Source organism: Cryptomeria japonica, chromosome 5 (genome assembly GCF_030272615.1).
Source record: "Cryptomeria japonica chromosome 5, Sugi_1.0, whole genome shotgun sequence".
In the NCBI taxonomy this organism is placed as follows: Eukaryota; Viridiplantae; Streptophyta; class Pinopsida; order Cupressales; family Cupressaceae; genus Cryptomeria; species Cryptomeria japonica.
In genome coordinates this window covers 477937235-477958736 of record NC_081409.1, presented here as the reverse complement: position 1 = coordinate 477958736, position 21502 = coordinate 477937235, and positions in this window count along the sequence as shown.

Genomic DNA, 21502 nt, shown 5'->3' with positions numbered 1-21502 from the left:
ATCTTCATAACTAGCAATCACCTTGAGTATTATCTCTAGTTGCACCCATGCCTGTAGTTTTTACTCAAAATCATTTTTCTTTTGATCATGTTTATGCTTCATCAATAAATGGTTTTCTTTAACTATAGAACTTTCTTTTGAAATTGCTTTAACCTTAGATTTGGATTAATTAGGCATAGAGGCTTTATTATCTCTCTTCCGAGAGCGTTATTTTTAATTTAGTATTTCTGCCAATCTTCCCTTTTAAAATTGCTTCAAACTATGCAAGAGAATAAAAAATTTAATTTCTCCTGCGGCTCATTCTGGTGTAATTTCATTGCCGACTAACCAGGCATCTGATTACAATGAAACTTGGCTAAAAGTTATGATAATTTAAATAAAATGTAGGTTTTATTTCAAATTTCAATTAGCTCGCCAAATTTATATACTCGCTTTGTAAACTAGCCTGTCGGAGCTAGTCGCAGACAATATAAATTTTAAATTAATACCTCAAATGACCTCTGATCTCTATGAAAATTAAAACAAAATCAATTGACATAAAAATATTAGGTGGGTAGTCCTCCGATCGTTCAAATTCAAAACTTTTTTCTAACGCATTTTTATGTCAAGATCAATCAGGAAACAATTAAAAAGCATATCAGAACTTCTTCGATCCTTGCGAAATCGCTCAGGGTCATAATCTCATATACCAACAAACCTTTCACCAATTGATTTCTTGAGATCATTACTGAGTGCAAATATTTTGATCACCAAAGTCGACAACTTTTCAATTCTGAAAATTTAACTAGCGTAAACATTTGAAAACTGCCTTTGGTCTTGCTTTCAAAAACATATCAGATGGGTTGATGAATGTTTGAAACCTAGAATGATTTTGCCTTTGCAACCACATACATACTTGGAAATCAACCACCTTGTTCATGCACCAAACCTGGTTTCTTAGAGTTGGAAATGGAAGAACCTGCTTTATTATGATTGAACATAGAAATCTGTTTTTTGGCTTGAATCTGGAACTCTAAAATTTTCAAATTTTAGGGTTCCAACAGTGGCTCTTTCTAGGGACGTATGCTCCATGTGAGCATAGAGAGATCTGAGTTATCTCTAGAAAAGCAGACCATTAGATAGCACCACTTCTGTAGGTTCTCCTCTGAATAAAATTGGGTGGCCTGAGGCCCCACCAAAAAATGACGATATTCCCTTTCCTCTGTCAAACACCTGATTCTGGTCATGTAGTAATATGCCTCTTCTGAAAACATCATTACTTGATTTACCATTTCTTAATGCATTGTTCCTCTCCTCAATATAAAACTCTTTTCCATTCAATTCTCTTTTCATATTGATTGGAAAATAACACACATTATCCCCTTGGCATTCTTTTATCAACTTTAATTGAGATAAAATAAAAGCTTCACTATTACTTCGCAATAATATTTCATCTTCATTATGAAACCCTAATACTTCATTACATCCTTTCTATTGGCATATGTGCAGAGTATGTTGACATGATGATATTGTATGTTGTCATTGTTGTCAATATGATGAAGAGTGAACCTGTATATTGAAGTAAGCACTTGCAAGAGAACCGGTATATATGAAAAAGTGAAGCGGTATGTCTGTCCAAGTCAACCGGTATGTTGAAATGTGAACCGATATATGTGAAACAGTGAACTGGTATGTTTGTCCAAGTGAACCAGTATATGGAATGTTTTATATCAAGGTTTCATATGGTATGACTATCGGTTCGTAGTCTTAGCTTCAGGGTTTCCGGTTGAAGTGTTTTATGCCTATGTGATTCAACCGATGACATTGTATGATGTGTTAGCATTGTAATGAAGAACAGATTGTGTTGTCATGTTAGCCTTGTGTGCGTGAAGGATCTTGCATGAAGGAGATTGATCCTATCTACCTCGGGAATGTGCGAAGTCTCTATAAATGGTGGAGAACGTGTGATGGGTTATCAGCCTCCAAGAAGCGGTGAAGAACAAATGATGGAGAATGTCTTGAGATTTGTTCAAGACTGTTATAATCAATGCAATATGATGAATGGTTAGGATTGAACTGACTGAATTGCTTAACCTAAATGTTTAAGGTTTAGGGTTTATGCTAATGACCTATCTGTTTCCTATAAGGTCGATGTTGTTTTTCATGTTGAGGTTGTTAGCAAATGTTGTATATGTATCTAAGTGCAAAGATACATGATTCTTGCCAGACCCGATAAGAGAATAGATACTTGCAGAGTGTGAGTGCAGAAGGAAGGAACTAAAGCGGATCTGCATTGGTATTGAGTGTTGTTACCAGATTATTGTAATGCCTGTTGACCTCTAACCACTTCAACAGTTGGAACATCCCTTAACAAGGTAGCTTTAACCAGCTTGTTGTAAATCCTTTAACAGGGTGACTCAAAATCATTGAGTTCTTAAAATCCTCTAACAAGGTAACCTTTAACAAGGTTTAACCCTTAACCGGGTATGTTAGCCATCCCTTAACCGGGCGATCCCTAGCAGGATCGGTTCCTAACAAAACCTATTGTAAAGTCTTTAATCGGACTAGGCTCCTAACAGAGCAGACTTCAAAAGGGTTCAAAGAACAGCTTGTGGGTATTCATCCCCACCGTGGCTTTTCCTAGTTGGGTTTCCACGTGAAAAATATGTGTGTTATGTGTGATGCTTTTCATATGATGCTTTGTTATTCTCTATTAAGCGGTAAAGCATGTTGAACCTGTAAGTCTTTACATTTCTGTTAAAGTATTACTAGTGTATGCATATGGGTGAAGTGGAAATAAGATGTTAGATTGTGTGGAAAGCTGAGTTACCAGTTTATGTCTTTCGCTGTGTTTAACCGGTAGTAATCTGGTTTAGACCTGTGTTTTTGCTTGCTAGTAAAGTGCAGTGTTTTTAGTCAAACCGGTTCAAAGAAAAGTTTTTTTGTCTGTACTGATTCACCCCCCCCCCCTCTCAATACCAGTTTGGTACTAATTTTTCATCATTAATTCATCAATTGGCATCAGAGAATCCTTCAGGTCCTTTGTGTTCTAAGCTTAACAGCTTGAGGTAAAGATCTTACTCTAATGATGAAAAGGGAAGGTCCAAAGTTCAACAGAGACAACTTTAAAATATGGAAGGACAAAATGAAGATATACATCAGAAGCATGGGTGGTCAACATTGGAGCTATGTTGAGAATGCTTATGTTATCCCTACCGGTACTCTCACCGATGATCAAAAGAGAGAGATTCAGGAGAATGGGCAAGTCATGGAAGCCCTAATTGGCAGTTTATCTGACATTGAGTTTATTGATGTTCAGGACAAAGAGAATCCCAAAGAAGTATGAGATGTCCTTGAGAATATCTATGGCGGTGATGAGCATGTGAAACAAGCTAAGGAAGAAAGCCTTAGGGGAAAGTTTGAAGACATGCGAATGGTTGAAGGAGAGACCATTCAACAATATGGAATAAGAATCAAAATTGTTGTTGGAGATATCAAGAGTCCAGGTGGTAGAATGGAAGATTCACTGTTGTTAGCAAAGTTTCGAGATCCTTATTACCGGTCTATGCAATAAGGGTTGCTGCTATTCAGGAGTTGAGGTCTGTAGACAAGACAAAGGTATCCCTGGACTCCATCATTGCAAAGTTAATAGCTTATGAGCTAAATAATTATGATGGCAGTATTCAGAAGACTAAATCAGCCTTCAAAGCATCTGCTACACCATCTAGAAAAGGCAAAGAAGCTAGTACTAGTGGTGAACCAAGACAAAGTAGAGAAATGGATGATGAGGAGATCCTGATGGAGTTTGAAGCTCTTCTTGCCAAGAGACTTCCCAAGGGAACCGGTAAATACAGAGGTAAGCTTCCTTTGAAATGCTTTTCTTATAACTGGATAGGACACATTGTTGTAAACTGCCCTAATGGTGACAACAAGGATAAATAGAGAGGTTCAAGAAGTTCAAAGGAGGAAATCAGAGAAATTGTTTTGTAGCAGTTGATGAAGGTGTCACTGATGAGGAATCGGAAGATGAAGAAAATGAAGATATTGTGTTTGTAGCGGTCAAGGAAGATGTGTCAGACAAGAAGGCTCTTGTCTCCCGCTTTGATAATTCCAATGAGTGGATTATTGACAGTGGTTGTTCTCACCATATCACTGGTGACCAGAGTAAGTTTCTATCTCTGGAAGAGTATGATGGTGGTGTGGTTCGTTTTGGTAATGATGGACCATGTATGGTAAAAGGCAGAGGGTCCATCTCTCTGAATGGAAGAAGCAGTGCTGACAATGTGTATTGGGTAAAAGGTCTCGGGCACAACCTTTTGAGTGTTGATCAACTGAATGATAATGGACTCACTCTGGAATTCAAAAATGGAGTGTGCAAAATCAAAGGAAAGAATGGTGAACTGATGGCTACCGGTATGCAGACCAAAGGTAACCTATTTCAACTAAATGCTAATGTCAGTACATGTCTTATGGCTAAGTTTGAGGACAGCTGGATATGGCATATGAGACTCTGCCATGTAAACTTTGACAGTATTGTGAAGGCCAGTAAGATCAAGGCAGTTAGAGGATTGTCTATGTTAAGCAAATTGGAAAATCCTTTGTGCAGAGAGTGTCAACTAGGGAAAATGTCTTCCTCAACCTTCAAAGGTAAATCTTTCACTGCAGACAATTTACTTGATCTTGTGCATACTGATTTGTGTGGTCCTATGAAAACTAGGAGTGTGTAGGGAGATAGGTATTTTATGATTCTTACTGATGATTTCTCAAGGATGATGTGGTTCACATTCTTGAAGGACAAATCTAAAGCTTTTGGAAAGTTCAAATCCTTCAGAGCACTTGTAGAAAAAGAAAGTGGTAAGAGGATTAAGTGCTTGAGAATCGATCAAGGAGGAGAATTCACTTCCGGTGAATTCAACAAATATAGTGAAGAGAATGGCATCAAGAGGCAACTGTCTGCCCCCCAGACTCCACAGCAGAATGGCCTAGCAGAAAGAAACAACCGGACTGTGGTTGAAGCGGCTAGAACTATGTTGATCCAAGGAAAGGTTGGTCACACCTTTTGGAAAGAAGCGATGAGCACTGTAGTCTACACAATAAACTGGGTACTCATCAAGAAAGGAAAGGATAAGACTCCTTATAAGTATTGGACTAGTAAGACACCAGTGGTAAGCTACTTCAGAGTGTTTGGTAGTAGACGTTATATCAAGAGGAGTGAACATCAGAGGAAGTTTGATGCTAAATGTAATGAGGGAATATTCCTAGGATATTCCACAAAGAGAAAAGCTCTCAAATGTTTCAATAATAGGACTATAAGAATTGTTGAAAGCATCAATGTTAGAGTTGATGAAACCTCTGAGAAATCTGAGGAAACCGGCAGTGAGCAAGTAGGAGATGAACTGGTAGTAACTTTTTGGGAACCGGTTGCAAAACAGCCAAGCACCAGTAACAGTGCTCCTACATCGGTGGATGTTGATGCTGATGAAGATGAGAATGAAGAAGAAAAGCAAGAGGAAACAACTAAGATCATTCCTAGGTATGTAAAGTTGAATCATGATCCAAAGCAAATCATTGGAAACAAGGATGCAGGAATTATTACAAGAAGAAAGATCAAAGAAAACTCTTGCATGATCTCTGAATTTGAGCCTAAAACATTCAGAGAGGCACATAAAGATGAAGACTGGGTCAATGCAATGGAAGAGGAACTTGACTAGATAGAAAAGAATGGTACATGGTCTTTGGTACCCAAACCGGAGCATAAAAATGTCATTGGCACCAAATGGGTTTTCAGAAACAAGCTGAATGAAGATGGCTCGGTGGTTAGAAACAAACCCAGATTGGTGTGTAAAGGATATGCCCAAGAAGAAGGAGAAGACTATGGAGAAACCTTTGCTCCAGTAGCCAGATTGGAAGGAGTTTGTATGCTTCTTGTATATGCAGCATTCAAGGGATTCAAAGTATATCAAATGGATGTAAAATCTACATTCCTAAATGGAATACTAGAAGAAGAGGTGTATATAGAGCAACCAGATGGGTTTACCCTATCAAAAGACAATGACATGGTGTGTAGGCTACATAAGGCCTTGTATGGACTAAAGCAGGCACCTAGAGCATGGTATGAACGCTTGCACTCCCATCTTGTGAAGATTGGATTTGAGAGAACAAGTGAGGATAGTAATATCTACCTGAAGTCAGAAGGAGATCAAATTCTGATCTGTGAGGTATTTGTTGATGACATAAGCTTTGGAGGAGATGACAAGATGAGTCATGATTTTGCAGATGAGATGAAAAAGGAGTTTGAGATGTCACCTATAGGGGAGATTAAGTTCTTCATTGGACTACAGATTCAACAAATGAAAGATGGAATCTTTATCACTCAGTCCAAATATGTCAAAGAGGTGTTGAAGACCTTTGGCATGGAAGACAACAAACCGGTTGGTACATCAATGGTGATCGGTTGTAAATTATCCAAAGAGGATGACTTGGGGCTGGTAAATGAGAAGGAATACCGATCAATGATTGGTAAATTGCACTATGTAGTACATAGTAGACCGGACATTGCACATGCAGTGGGCATTGCTGCACAGTTCCAGAAAAGCCCAAGAGAATCCCACTTGGTAGCAGTCAAGCGGATTCTGAGATATCTGAAGGGAACTATTGACTATGGATTATGGTATCCATACAATAATGATTTCAACTTGAAAGTGTTTACAAATGTTGATTGGGCTGGTAATGTGGACGACCAAAAGAGCACAACTGGTGGAGCATTCTTTCTTGGTGGAAGACTAGTCTCATGGATGAGTAAGAAACAGAGTTGTATCTCTCAGTCTATAGCAGAAGCGAAGTATGTTGCAGCATTTATGAACTGCACCCAAACAATTTGGATGAAGCATGTATTAAATGGCTTCAAAGTTCTTGTATTTGAACCGGTAAGTATATTTTGTGATAACACAAGTGCGATTAACATCTCCAAGAATCTGGTTTTACATTCTAGAACCAAGCACTTTGAGCTTAAGTATCATTTCTTAAGGGAAAAGGTTCAGAACAAAGAAGTTGTACTGGAACATGTTTCTAGTAAGGAGGCAGATATATTCACCAAGCCTCTACCAAAGGCTTCCTTTACCTATTTGAGAGGTGAATTAGGGGTGTTGCCCCTTCAAGAGGTGAACTAAAGGTGTGTGCTCCACATCATTCAGGACTTACATTGATATATTTTTTCTCAGGATTGGTGTGCTGAAGGATGCTACTCCTTAGGGGGAGCAACATAGTAGAACATAGATACTTATGCCTTCACTTTGGCATTGTTGTCAAAGTGGGAGAAGATGTGAAGCTCAAAGATCTCTATATAATGCCATCAATGTCAAAGGGGGAGATTGTTGGCATATGTGTAGAGTATGTTGACATGATGATATTGTATGTTGTCATTGATGTCAATATGATGAAGAGTGAACCGGTATATTGAAGTAAGCATTTGCAAGAGAACCGGTATATATGAAAAAGTGAAGCGGTATGTTTGTTCAAGTGAACCAGTATGTTGAAATGTGAACCGGTATATGTTAAAAAGTGAAGCGGTATGTTTGTCCAAGTGAACCGGTATGTTGGAATGTGAACCGGTATATGGAATGTTTTGTATCAAGGTTTCATATGGTATGACTACAGGTTGGTAGTCTTAGCTTCAGGGTTTCCGGTTGAAGTGTTCTATGCCTATGTGATTCAACCGATGACATTGTGTGATGTGTTAGCATTGTAATGAAGAACAGATTGTGTTGCCATGTTAGCCTTGTGTGTGTGAAGAATCTTGCATGAAGGAGATTGATCCTATCTACCTCGGGAATGTGCGAAGTCTCTGCAAATGGTGGAGAACGCATGATGGGTTATCAGCCTCCAAGAAGCGATGAAGAATGTCTTGAGATTTGTTCAAGACTGTTGTAATCAATGCAATATGATCAATGTTTAGGATTGAACCGACTAAATTGCTTAACCTAAATGTTTAAGGTTTAGGGTTTATGCTACCAACCTATCTGTTTCCTATAAGGTCGATGTTTTTCATGTTAAGATTGTTGGAAAATGTTGTGTATGTATCTAAGTGCAAAGATACGTGATTCTTGCCAGACCAGATAAGAGAATAGATACCTATAGAGTGTGAGTGCAGAAGGAAGGAACTAAAGCGGATCTGCATTGCCATTGAGTGTTGTTACCAGATCATTGTAATCCCTGTTGACCTCTAACCACTTCAATAGTTGGAAAATCCCTTAACAGGGTAGCTTTAACCAGCTTGTTGTAAATCCTTTAACAGGGTGACTCAAAATCATTGAGTTCTTAAAATCCTCTAACAAGGTAACCTTTAACAGGGTTTAACCCTTCACCAGGTATGTTAGCCATCCCTTAACTGGGTGATCCCTAGCAGGATTGGTTTCTAACAGAACCTATTGTAAAGTCTTTAACTGGACTAGGCTCCTAACAGAGCGGACTTCAAAAGGGTTCAAAGAATAGCTTGTGGGTATTCATCCCCACCGTGGTTTTTCCTAGTTGGGTTTCCAAGTGAAAAATATGTGTGATGCTTTTCATATGATGCTTTGTTATTCTCTGTTAAGTGGTAAAGCATGTTGAACCTGTAAGTCTTTACATTTCTGTTAAAGTATTACTAGTGTATGCATATGGGTGAAGTGGAAATAAGATGTTAGATTATGTGGAAAGCTAAGTTATCAGTTTATGTCTTTCACTGTGTTTAACCAGTAGTAATCTGGTTTAGACCTGTGTTTTTGCTTGCTAGTAAAGTGCAGTGTTTTCAGTCAAACCGGGTCAAGGAAAAGTTTTTTTGCCTGTACTGATTCACCCGCCCCCCCCTCTCAGTACTGGTTTGGTACTAACTGTTCATCATTAATTCGTCACTTTCTCCTTTGGAAAATTTTCAAAATCAACCTTGATATCACATGAGAAATTTACTTGCATACAGTAATGAAAATTTTCAATGTCATAAATTGGATTATCCTTTGCACCAAGTAACCATTTTTTTGCCTGTGCAATAATACTTTCTGTAGGATAAATCTTTGGCACATTTTCTTTACAACCTTGTTCTTGGGAAATATTTATGCCTTCCAACGTAATATCTAGTTGGGCTCCAAACAACCCTTGTTGTAACATCCCAATTTTTTTATCCCATTCGGATTATATTTCATATTATTCATTTTTACTATTCCCTCATTGATTTTATCATAATGTAAACTTGAAAAAAATTAGTTTCATTTACAAACATATTTTCCTTTTCCTTATGCTTGGGAAATATTTTACCCCTTTCACATGAGGACTTTTGGCACTTATCTTTTTTACAGTATTGTGCAGAGACATTATTTCCTTTTCTCCCATAGTTTTATTATATAGTGTTTTTGAAGCATATTTTGGGGATATATTTTTTCCTATATCCTCTTCAAACACTAGATTTCATAAGACTTTGGGTATACCTTCATGGATATTTTCCTGAGAGTCATCATCACCTTGAATAATGTCTTCATTTGCTGAAATGCCTTGTTGTGCATGAACTATATGTGCATCTATTTCACAAAATGGATTAGAAAAGAATTCACACTTTGGAAACTTTTCTTCACTTCCCTCCAGATGAAGATTTGAAAGATTTTCAAAATTATTTCTAGGCACACATTCTCTATCATCGTTGTGTATGTATTCCTCTGATATACCATTTTCCTGGGAATCATCAAATCTACCATGAATATGCCCTAATCCATTAGTCTGTTTATTTTGAAAAAAAATTGGATCATTTTTGTAAACATATCTTTCATATTCTTTATCTAACAAATACGAAATTTCTTCTAGACTGAGAAATGTTTCCTCTTTATTATTTATGTCTGGACCTACACATATGGATTCTTCCCTACTTAAATCCATAATTTCTTCTTTATCATTAGATTATTCCTCTAACATGCTTTCATATACAATTTTGAGCAAAGATTTTACCTGAGGGTCATGATAAATCCCTAATTCATGCATTTTTCTTAGTAATGAAGGTCTGACATCCAAAGGTATTTCTGTGTATATGTTGAACATTCTCAAGAACAATTGTGTTGAAAATTCATCCTCATACCTTTCTAGATTGAGAAATGCATCCAAAGGGGAAATACAAGACTCTTCTTCCATAGTGTAAATATGATTTTCATTCCACTCATAGCAAATGTCATCTTCTTCCTCATCCGCATCATGAAACGTATGAAAGAACCATTGCTTGAATTCTCTCCACGATGAAAGACATTGCGTGGGTAATGAATCGTACTCCTCTCTTGCCCTATCTTTCAATGTTATGGCAAATAGCATCATTACCTGTCCTTCATCATCAATGTCATGGTTTTCTATAAACAAATAGAATATTTTTAAATGCCACTCTGCTGATTCATTATGTTCACCATAAAATTTTGGTATAACTTGCGCAAAATGTAAAAATATATCATCAATCTCACATGACAATCTTCTAAGGTCCAATGGCCTATTATCCATTGGAAATAATAGTTTACTCAACCAATTTTGAGACATTTTGTAATAGATTTCCTATTACTATCAAAGGGAATAATTCTCATTTCCCTTTGAGTTTCCTCCTTCAGTAGAGTCACCAACTAAATAAAAAATGTTAATATAGAGTCGCCACCTCCTAAGAGGAAAATATTACCAACTTAACTGATCTTATAGGATCCTCCCTTCAGTAGAGTCTGAAACAAACTACCAAAGATTCTAAAAACTTCTTCTGAACAACTCCCCAGCAGAGTCGCCAATCTGTTGGTGCCCAAAACCACAGATTGGAAAACCAAAGACTTGCCTAATCCTCAATTGATCCAATCAGCCTTGGCCAACGAACAGGGATGGTTGAAGACCAAATCCCTCTGCACTTTAGGCTCCACTAAACCCAGGTGGGTGTACCTTACACTCTCAAGCACAAAAGAGGGTTGTTTATAGTGAATTTAAAGTTTTATTATGATATCCTTCTGCAAGAATGGAAATAGTTTCCTGCTACTATACCTTATTATGTGTTCTTATTTAAATGCTTCTTGAATGTTGATAAAAGGAAATGAATGAGAATGTATTATGAAAAATGATTGCTCTAAAGACTTGCAGAAATCATGTACAGATCAGTTCATATAGGATTCAGAAGAATGTTTCTCTGATAATGACCTTATGCATAACAATCCCAACCCACAGAAGATAAATAACAGACCATTGCCTCTATCCAGGGATATAGATGTTGCTTTGTGGACAACCAATTCGATCAACTCAAGAGACAACATTAACTATCACTATGAAGGTTTCAGTATGTGTTACATAAATAATGAAAAACCAATTCTGTATTTAGCGCAACATCTGTGATGGCACATCACAGCAAGCCCAAAAGTATATTTATCAAGAGGACATAATTAATTCATCAACACAAAAACTATACACAATATTTTGAATAGAAACAATGAACCTTGTATATTAATCTTGGAATAGGTATTGCATACAAAAGCTACACTTGAAGATACTCCATTGCAATTAATTTGCATCAATAGATACTTCTTCTTCCCATAGACTTTTCTAGTACATAATACTACAGCCCTTACAAGCAGTATGAAAAATCTCCTTCGTCGATAGATATAAAACTGACTCCCTATAAGTATGTGAATCAAATGACACATATGAAAGGACACACCCTTTCATACACAGAAGGGAGTTACAGATAGTTGCATTCCAAAGGACACACCCTTTGGTTTTATAAATAATTACAAATGAAACCTAAAATACATACTAAATAAAAGCTTTAATAATGTGCCTTCTAATCTTTCACTTTAACAAAATTCCATTTCCGTTTATGAATTCCTCGACATTCCTCATCACCAAGTTTTGATAAAATATCCTGCACACAAACTAAACTAATGAGGTTCTTTAATTAAAATTTAATCTCACTCTACCTTCCATTAGGGTTAGCTTGGGATAATTAAGGTAAAATGACTTCTCTCTGATAAAGCATACATCATCCTAAAATATCAATGTAATAATCTTTTTTTGCTTGAGATATTTTACAGATCATAAATGATAATTAAGTTTCCTAAGTAAGAAATAATCTCTCTTAATATTTGCCCAAGAAATTTAATTTTCTACACATATAGTCAAACATAATTAGACATTCATTCATTTCTCAATAAATAGAATTTACCCTTAGATATTAAATTTATTGATTAAAGGTAAAACATTTACAAAAGAATAAAAGAATATAATATTTAAAATCCAATGTTATCCATATTTCCTTAGGGTAAAAAGAAACCTTCTCTAACAAAATGCATTTTCTCATTTAATAAAATGCTTCTTTGTATTTATAATACTCATATTTTGAAAAATAAGTTTTACCCTAACATATAAATTCAATAATTTTGGAGGGTAAAAATATTTATAAGAAAGAGATAATGTCCATAATGGCAACAAACATTCTAATGATCTTCAAAACTATTTGGTATATTTGTTTATAATTTCTCAAAAGGAAAAGATGAAAAATACTGTCAAAATAAATTTATTTTTCAAAATGCTTTAATAATTTAAAACATTATATCTCCAAATATCAAAATACTATCTATGTATAGGAAAACTCCATGTTCCCTAATGTACCTAAGGAGAAATCTGATTTTTCATATATGTAATCATCCTGCACAAAAAACAATATATTAAGATATACCAATAAATCAGAAATCATTTTGTTATGGATAAAATAATATATATTTTTTAGTTCATTCCTTACACAAAATAATTTAACTCTACCCTAAAGAAAATATATTTCACCTTCGCATATATATTAGGGTAAAATTATAAATATCACCATGATACCATTATGGTTTTTACAAATGAAAAGATTATTTTAAAAAATTGCAAAGAATTTTCAAATATAAAAACTTAAATACTTACTCATTTTGCAAAAATTAAAATAATATTACCTCATTTATTTCCATCGGAGCAGCTTACTCTATCGAGAAAGGCTATTCTAAGTCACCCCAATACCCGATGGATTATGGTTAGGGTTGTGGATTGATTTCTCCATCCTTCAAGAATTTCAAAATTTAAAACTTTTCGTAAACTATGAAGATTTTTGACAAACTTGCAACATTAAAATCTCTCAAACTGGAAAAGATTTTGCTTTGATTCTTTTAGCATATTCCACATAGTACATCAAAGAATGTCCCTGCAAAAGCATTTTACTTGAGTCTTTATAGATTTTCCAGAAATAATTTCCAAAAACTACATGTGGAGCCTTAAGAGTGCGACAAGGCAAAAAATTGAAAATTGCACATTTGATCAAATCTCTGAATTCTTTCTACTGAGGGATGCCATATCTTCTTCAAGAAAATAGCCTTGAATTAAAGAGGCATCTATTGAAAAGCAAGCAGATTGCTTCAGGAATAAGCCAATCTTTCCAGTCTCCTCATTAACCTTAAGTATCTGACTGCATACAGATTGCCCAATATAAAAATATTTCATAAGATCCTCACTGAAACGGTCCAAAACTTGATGTTTTGGTGCAAAACCAGTCAAACAGCCAAGAAAGCGAACAAAGACACCATTTTTATGATATTGCATATATATCCTTGCAACACTGATTGAGGATGAATTTGAACAATATCTGAAGGAAGGATTGTTGCAAATTCGATGAGCGAGTATTTGGCTGATAGTATTAGACTCCGATTCACAATATCTAGCACCAAGAGTCTATCGAACATGTTTCCAGGCTTTAATAATGCTTTGATTTGCTCTGAATTCCCTGGATTATCTGATAGTTGCTCATTAAAAATGGTACCCTTGATAGAATCCTTCTCTGTAGGCACATCCAAGATAACTGCAGAGGTTGCAAGACTTTTAACCACACCAGAAACAATACTTCAAATTTTTGTATCCATGGTCTTGTCATAACCAACACATGACCTATCAGAGGAGATGATAAAACTGAGCTCCAGATGTCTTAATTTAGGAAATGCCCTTATTACCCTACACCTAACAACCCGTCCAACATGAAACGCAGAATCTGCTTCTATGTCAGGATCTAGGCCAAGCTCAGTCTTGTGTGCAAGACCCGAAACACCATTATAGAATGTTACAAAGCATCCATGTTGTCTGATTCTAGTGATCCAACCATGAGTAATAAGTTCCTCAACTGCATCTTCATAACTAGCAATCACCTTGAGCATTATCTCTTGTTGCACCTAGGCCTGTAGTTTTTACTCAAAATCATTTTTCATTTGATCATGTTTATGCTTCATCAATAAATGGTTTTCTTTAACTATAGAACTTTCTTTTTAAATTGCTTTAACCTTTTGTTTGGATTAATTAGGCATAGAGGCTTTATTATCTCTCTTCTGAGAGTGCTATTTTAAATTTAGTACTTCTGTCAATCTTCCCTTTTAAAACTGTTTCAAACTATGCAAGAGAATAAAAAAAATTAATTTCTCCTGTGGCTCATTCTGGTGTAATTTCATTGCCGACCAGGCATCCGATTACCACGAAACTTGGCCAAATGTTATGATAATTTAAATAAAACATGGGTTTTATTTCAAATTTCAATTAGCTCGCCAAATTTTGGTACTTGGTTTGTAAATTGGCCTGTCAAAGCTAGTTGCGGGCAATATAAATTTTAAATTAATACATCAAATGACCTCTGTTCTCTGTGAAAATTAAAATGGAAGCAATTTACATAAAAATATTAGGTGGGTTGTCCTCCGATCGTTCAAATTCAAAAAAAAAATCCGACGCATTTTTATGTCAGGATCGGTCATGAAACAATTAAAAAGCATATCAGAACTTCTTCGATCCTTGCGAAATCCCTCAGGGTCATAATCTCATATACCAACAAACCTTTCACCAAATGGTTTCTTGAGATCATTATTGAGTGCAAATATTTTGATCACCAAAGTCGACAACTTTTCATTTCTGAAAAATTTCACTGGCGTAAACATTTGATAACTGCCTTTGGTCTTGCTTTCAAAAACATATCAGATGGGTTGATGAAGTTTTGAAACCTGGAATGATTTTGCCTTTGCAACCACATACATACTTGGAAATCGACCACCTTGTTCATGCACCAAACCTAGTTTCTTAGAGTTGGAAATGGAAGAACTTGCTTGATTATGATTGAACATAAAAATCTGCTTTTTGGCTTGAATCTGGAACTCTAAAATTTTCAAATTTTAGGGTTCCAACATGTACAAAGGCTTTATGATGGATATAAACAGCACTGAAGGAAAATAATGCAAGCGGAAGAATGCATGAACCAATAGATGGCAGAGCTAGCTAACAGATAATGCCTGTTTGCCAGGTTTTCACCATCTGCTTTTATTGCACTTTTTCTCATATTTGATTTTTTTAATTTTTTCATTGTTTTTCACTGTTTTTGTATTTTCTGCTTTTTCACTATTTTTGGATTTTTCTGCTTTTTCACTGTTTTTGGATTTTTCTGCTTTTTCATTGTTTTTTGATTTTCTGTTTTTTACTGTTTTTGGATTTTTCTGCTTTTTCATTGGTTTTTTTTTGCTTTTTTATTGTTTTTTTTTATTTTCTACTTTTTCAAACATAAAACTTCTTCAAATGCATGCTATTGATGGGTTCCTCGAGCTGATCCCCATCTTGTGTCAATATCTGATATGCTCCTGATCCAAATACCGTTGTGACCACAAACAAACCTAACCAGTTTGGTTCAAATTTTCCTTTCTTTTCTCGATCAGGTTAGTTTCGTGGATTTTCCTTTAGTACTAGTTCCCCAACTTGAAATACTCGTGGTTTGACCCTATGATTATACACATTACCTTTAAATGATCAAAGGCATTTTGTCTTCGTTCATGGATCAATTCTAGCTCTTGTAGTCTAGCTACTCGTTGTTCTTCATTTGGGATAAGACCTTTTAATGATACTCGTAGAGAAGTTATCTCTACTTCTATTAACAGTATTCCTTCTGATCCATAAACAAGAGAGAAAGGTGTCGCACCTGTTAGCGTGCGAATACTGGTACAGTAGGCCCATAGAGCAGGGTTCAATTGAATATGCCAATCTCTTCTAGCATCATTCACTATCTTTTTGAGGATTTTCAAAATAGTTTTGTTTGATGCTTCTGCTTGCCCATTCCCTTGTCGATAGTAGGGTGTGGAAAAACTATGTTGGATCTTGAATTTCTCACATAGCTCTTGTACATCCCGATTCTTGAACGGTCGCCCATTATCAGTGATAATGGTCATGGGTATTCCATAGCAACATATGATGTAGTTCAAGATAAATGCAGCAATTTGTTTTCCTGTTATATTTGTGAGAGGTACTGCCTCAATCCATTTTGTGAAATATTTTGTAGCTACAAGAATGGATTTGTGACCATTAGATGAAGAAGGATTTATTTTTCCTACTAGATCAAGACCCCATTGGTAGAAAGGCCAAGATGTTGCCAAAGCATGAAGTTCTTGTGTTGGTACATTAATCAAATTCCCAAATGTTGGCATTGTTTGCATGTTCTAGCTATCTGAAAAGAATCTTGTTCCATAGTTGGCCAATAATAGCCCAAGCGTATGAGTTTTTTCGAAAGGGCAAGACCACTTGAATGAGTGTCACAAATGTCATTATGGACTTCATTTAAGGCCTTTTCAAATTCTTCTTGTTCGAGACATCTTAAAATAGTATCGTCTAGACCTTGTTTAAATAGGGTATCCGCGACAAGAGTAAAATGGGAGGATTGTCAAATAAAGTTTCTCTTTTGGTTCTTTGATAAATTGGGAGGTAGGATGTTATCTTTCAGGTATGTGTAAGTTTGGCCATAGCGAGAGGAATCATGCCCAACAAGGTGATAGATAGTTTGGGAATCAAGACAATTATGAGCAGGGTAAAACAACTCTTCCATTAGGAATTCATAACACTCTTGATTTTCCTGTGTCTGAAGTAGAGAAGAAAGTGTTGCCATGGCATCTGCTATTTTGTTGTCATTCCTTGGAATTTGCTCAAAAGTTATTTCTACAAAATACTTCTTGAAATAATCTACCATCTTTTTGTAAGACATTAATTTGTCATCCTTTGTTTGGTAATCGTCATTAATTTGATTGATGACGAGCTGAGAGTCTCCAAAGACTTGAAGTTGTGTAATGTTTCATTCTATAGCCATTTTAATACCTGTAACCAAAGCTTCATATTTTGTTGTGTTGTTGGTGCATGGGAAGCTTAATTTGTAGGCTTTCAGAATTGTATGACTTTGTGGTGTGATGAATAGAATACATGCTCCTGATCCATGTTGTGTATATGAACCATCAAAGTATAATTGCCATGTTTTTGTGGTGGCTATTAGGATCTCAGCATCGGGAAATTCAATTTGCAAAGGACGGTCATCTTGAAGCGGTGCCTTAGCTAGTTGATCTGCAATGACTTGTCCCTTGATAGCTTTTCTGTCTACATACTCAATATCAAACTCACTTTGAATCATGATCCATTTTGCTAGTCGTCCTGTCAATGTTGCCTTGCTGAGCAAATACTTCAATGGATCAATTTTAGCTATCAACTTGATGGAGTGAGATAGTAGATAGTGTCTTAATTTTTGAGAAGCAAATACTACCGCCAAGCATGCTTTTTCTGTTGGGGAATAGTTGAGCTCGTAACCCACTAGTGTTCTGTTGATGTAGTAGATGGCCCGCTCTTTTCCTTCATTATCTTGTTATGCTAGCAGAACTCCTAATGATACTACAGTGGTCGATACATAGAGTAATAATGGATTTCCTGGAATTGGTGACATTAGAATGAGTGGTTGCATGAGATATGCCTTGATCTTGTTGAATACATCCTCACATTGATGGTCCCACTTGAAATGAATATTTTTATGCAATATTGAGTAAATGGTTGACATTTATCTAATAGTTGAGCAACAAATCTTCTGATTGACTAGAGTCTTCCTTGGAGTGATCTGAGTTGACTTATATTCTTGGGAGATGTCATTTCCATGATTGCTTTGACATTAGCTGGATCTACTTCGATACCTCTAGCTGAAACAATGTATCCCAATAGCTTTCCTGAAGTGACACCAAAGGCACATTTCTTAGGATTTAACCATAGCTTGTACCATTCTAACTGATCAAAGATCTTTTCCAGTATCTCTATATGTTCTTCTCTATTGTATGATTTGGCCAAGATGTCATCCACATAGTCTTCCATGAATGTATGCATCATGTCATGGAATATCATTGTCATAACTCTCTGATATGTGGCACCTGCATTCTTTAGTCCAAAAGGCATGACGTTCTAGCAAAAAGTACCCCACGAACATGTGAAAGTTGTCTTTTCTTGATCTTCAGGTGCTATTTTAATATGATTGTATCTGAGAAACCATCCATTAGAGAAAACATGGAGTGTTCAGCTACTAAATCTACAATGATGTCAATGTTAAGCAAAGGAAAGTCATCCTTTGGACATACATTATTAAGATCTCTGAAGTCTATGCATACTCTAATACTTTTGTCCAGTTTTGAAACAGGAATGATGTTTGATACCCATTGAGGATATGTTATAGGTCTAATGAATCTTACATCCAGTAATTTCTTTAGTTCTACTTTGATGGTGCAGGAGCACCTAGTTGAGTAAAACTCCCATTTTCGAGTATTTAATGCTTTTATGTTTATAAAGTCTTGTGTTAGGTTTATTATGTTGTTTTAGGTTGTTTTGGGTCATGTTTAATGGTTTTGATCTCATTTTGGTCTCTAGAGATCAAGTTTTGCCTTTTAGGCCTTGAGTTGACAATTTTTGGCAAAAATGTGAAATATTGCCAAAAAGGTCTCCTAATGTCTTCAAGAGCATTGAAACATGTTTGTTTAGTGTTTTTAAGCATGTCTAAGTTGTTTAGGCAAGTTGACAACCTAGCCTTTTTGAGTAAGAAAAGTTGTCATTTGGCTTGAAAAGTTGTCAAAATTGTCATTTTCTTGCAAAATGAAGTTTTTGAAGCCTCATGTCCATACTAGAGCTTGAAAACCAACTGGAGAAACTATATAAGGCCTCCCTTTGCCTTGGAAAGGGTTGGTGATTGTACTTACAAGAGAATCTTAATTGAAATCATGCTTTTTTGGTTTTTATGACTGTTTTGATAGTTCTGATACTTGATGTAAGTACAGATCCAATAGCCAACAAGATGAGAGGGGGGGGTGAATCATACAAACTTAATCTTCCATAAAAATATCAGATTCAACCTCGGTAACATATACTTCAATAATATAACCAAAACTGCTAAACATGCAAACTCAAAAGCATATAAATATCATAAACCTCATAACACCAGATTTAACGTGGAAACCCAAATAGGGAAAAACCACTGTGGGATTTCGGACCCACTAAGAAATATACTCTTCTAGAGTATGCTCGGTTAAAAGAAAATCCTGTTAAAGATTACAAACATGTTGCTAGATGTGGCCCAGTTAAGGGATTTCCCTCATATCTGTTAGGATCTTCACCTTGTTAGAAGTGACCTTGTTAAAGGATTTCAAACACTCAATCAAAACATCACCTTGCTAGAGGGTTTTACAAATAAAACTGTTAAGTCCACTCGGTTAAGAGATTTTCTGTCACTTTCACAAAATAACAGTAATAAAAATCTATCTGCAACTTCACATCTAAAATGCTAAAGCAGATTCTTATTTGCTCAATACAATCTAGACATAGAACTAATCTTGTCCATCTGCTGGGCTTCTATACTCTATTATTGAAACAGGTCTTCAACCTTCTGTGCTCGGTAATCACTATGTAGCATCCCTGTGCATACATTTGCCCACATACATTGTTTATCAATAGTTTCCTATTTATAAACAATTCGCCAACTGCTTAATCTCCTTGATCACGTTTCCCATGATCAATCATAACCATTAGATCTTCAAACTTTGACCAGGTTCAATGTACCCTTCGATCTGAAAATATTTTACCCTGCCTTGGAACTTGCATACATTTCTTGGAACTTGTGCTAGGGTATTGCGGTTCAATCTGAGCTGTAGATCTTCACACCGATTTTCCTTTGCCATAGATTCATTAACAAACTTCATGCATGACATACCAATCATTTAATCAGTTCCAGCTCATCAGCATCCTTCATTAAATAATGCATGTAACCATTTAATGTATTGTGTTACAACTCAGTAAATACTAAACTTCACTTGGTAGACATTCTGCCTTCATTAACTGATAGCGATAACCTTAGGGTTTACCAACTAGGTTCCTTAGGGTTTACCGACTGGGTTCTTTGCTCGGTAACATAGTATAGTATTAACCTTACAATTTACAACATATGTATGATGTTAAAACAATATAAACATCATGATCTCATCATTGTCTGACTCGGTAATAGTTGCCCATTGAATACCTTATTTATCCCCTTATTCATCATATTCTTTTTTTGTCTTTTACCGACATCTTTATACTCTTCAAATCATACTTCTCAAGATATGGCAACATCATACTGAATTAGAAAATCAATTTCTTGACATCAATGACAAAATAATAATATCAAGACAGTAAACATCCTTAATCAGTTATATCCATAATCATCAACAACCTTCTCAATATCCTTATTGAAATGCCAACAATCTCCCATTGTCTGTTATGATGTCAAATGCCAACAATCTCCCCCTTTGGCATTGATGGAAAAACCAATTTATTTGACCTTAAAAAGATTCGGATTGTTGTGATTCTGAAATGTTGAAATTCTCTCTTGCTGTCAACAGACTTCTCCTATTTTTCTTCAATCTTCTCTCCTTCAGTTTCAGTCTTTTTAATCAGTCTTTTCCCCCTTTGACAACAATGCCAAAAAGTAAAGAACTAAAACATAATTCTCCCTATAAGAAGTGATATCCTGCTGTTGTGTATCAACTGAGTCTCAATCAGAGCATTTTGTCTTCAATTCTTGTTCCCTGTATTGTATCTTGCATTATTTCCTACACACCTTTAGAAAACATCCTAAAGTGTGTAAATCAGCATCAACTCTAAAAAGATATTCGATAGTCATTGAATTGATGCTTTCACCGAACTCGGTCAGTGAGTAGAAGATAGGGGTAGGACCCCTAACTTACTTCTAAGATATTCAAATGTGTCCCTTGGTAGTGGCTTGGTAAAGATATCTTCTATTTGTTCCTTTGTGCTAACATACTCCAACACCACTTTCTTCTTTTGAGCTTCTTCTCTAAGATAATGATATTTGATAGAGATGTGCTTTGTCTTAGAGTGCATAACAGGATTCTTCGAAATGTTAATGGCACTAGTATTGTCACAGAATATAGTTACTAGCTTGGTAACTTTCTCATTTATACCTTCCAATAGTTGTTTGATCCATGCTATATTGGTACAATTCAATGTTGCAACAACGTATTCAGCTTCTGTTGTTGACTGTGAAACGCATCCTTATTTCTTGCTAAGCCAACTCACTAGTCTTTCTCCTAAAAAAAAAGCTCCTCCACTTGTGCTTTTCCTGTCATCAATGTTGTCTGCCCAATCAGCATCAGTATAAACTTTTAAATCC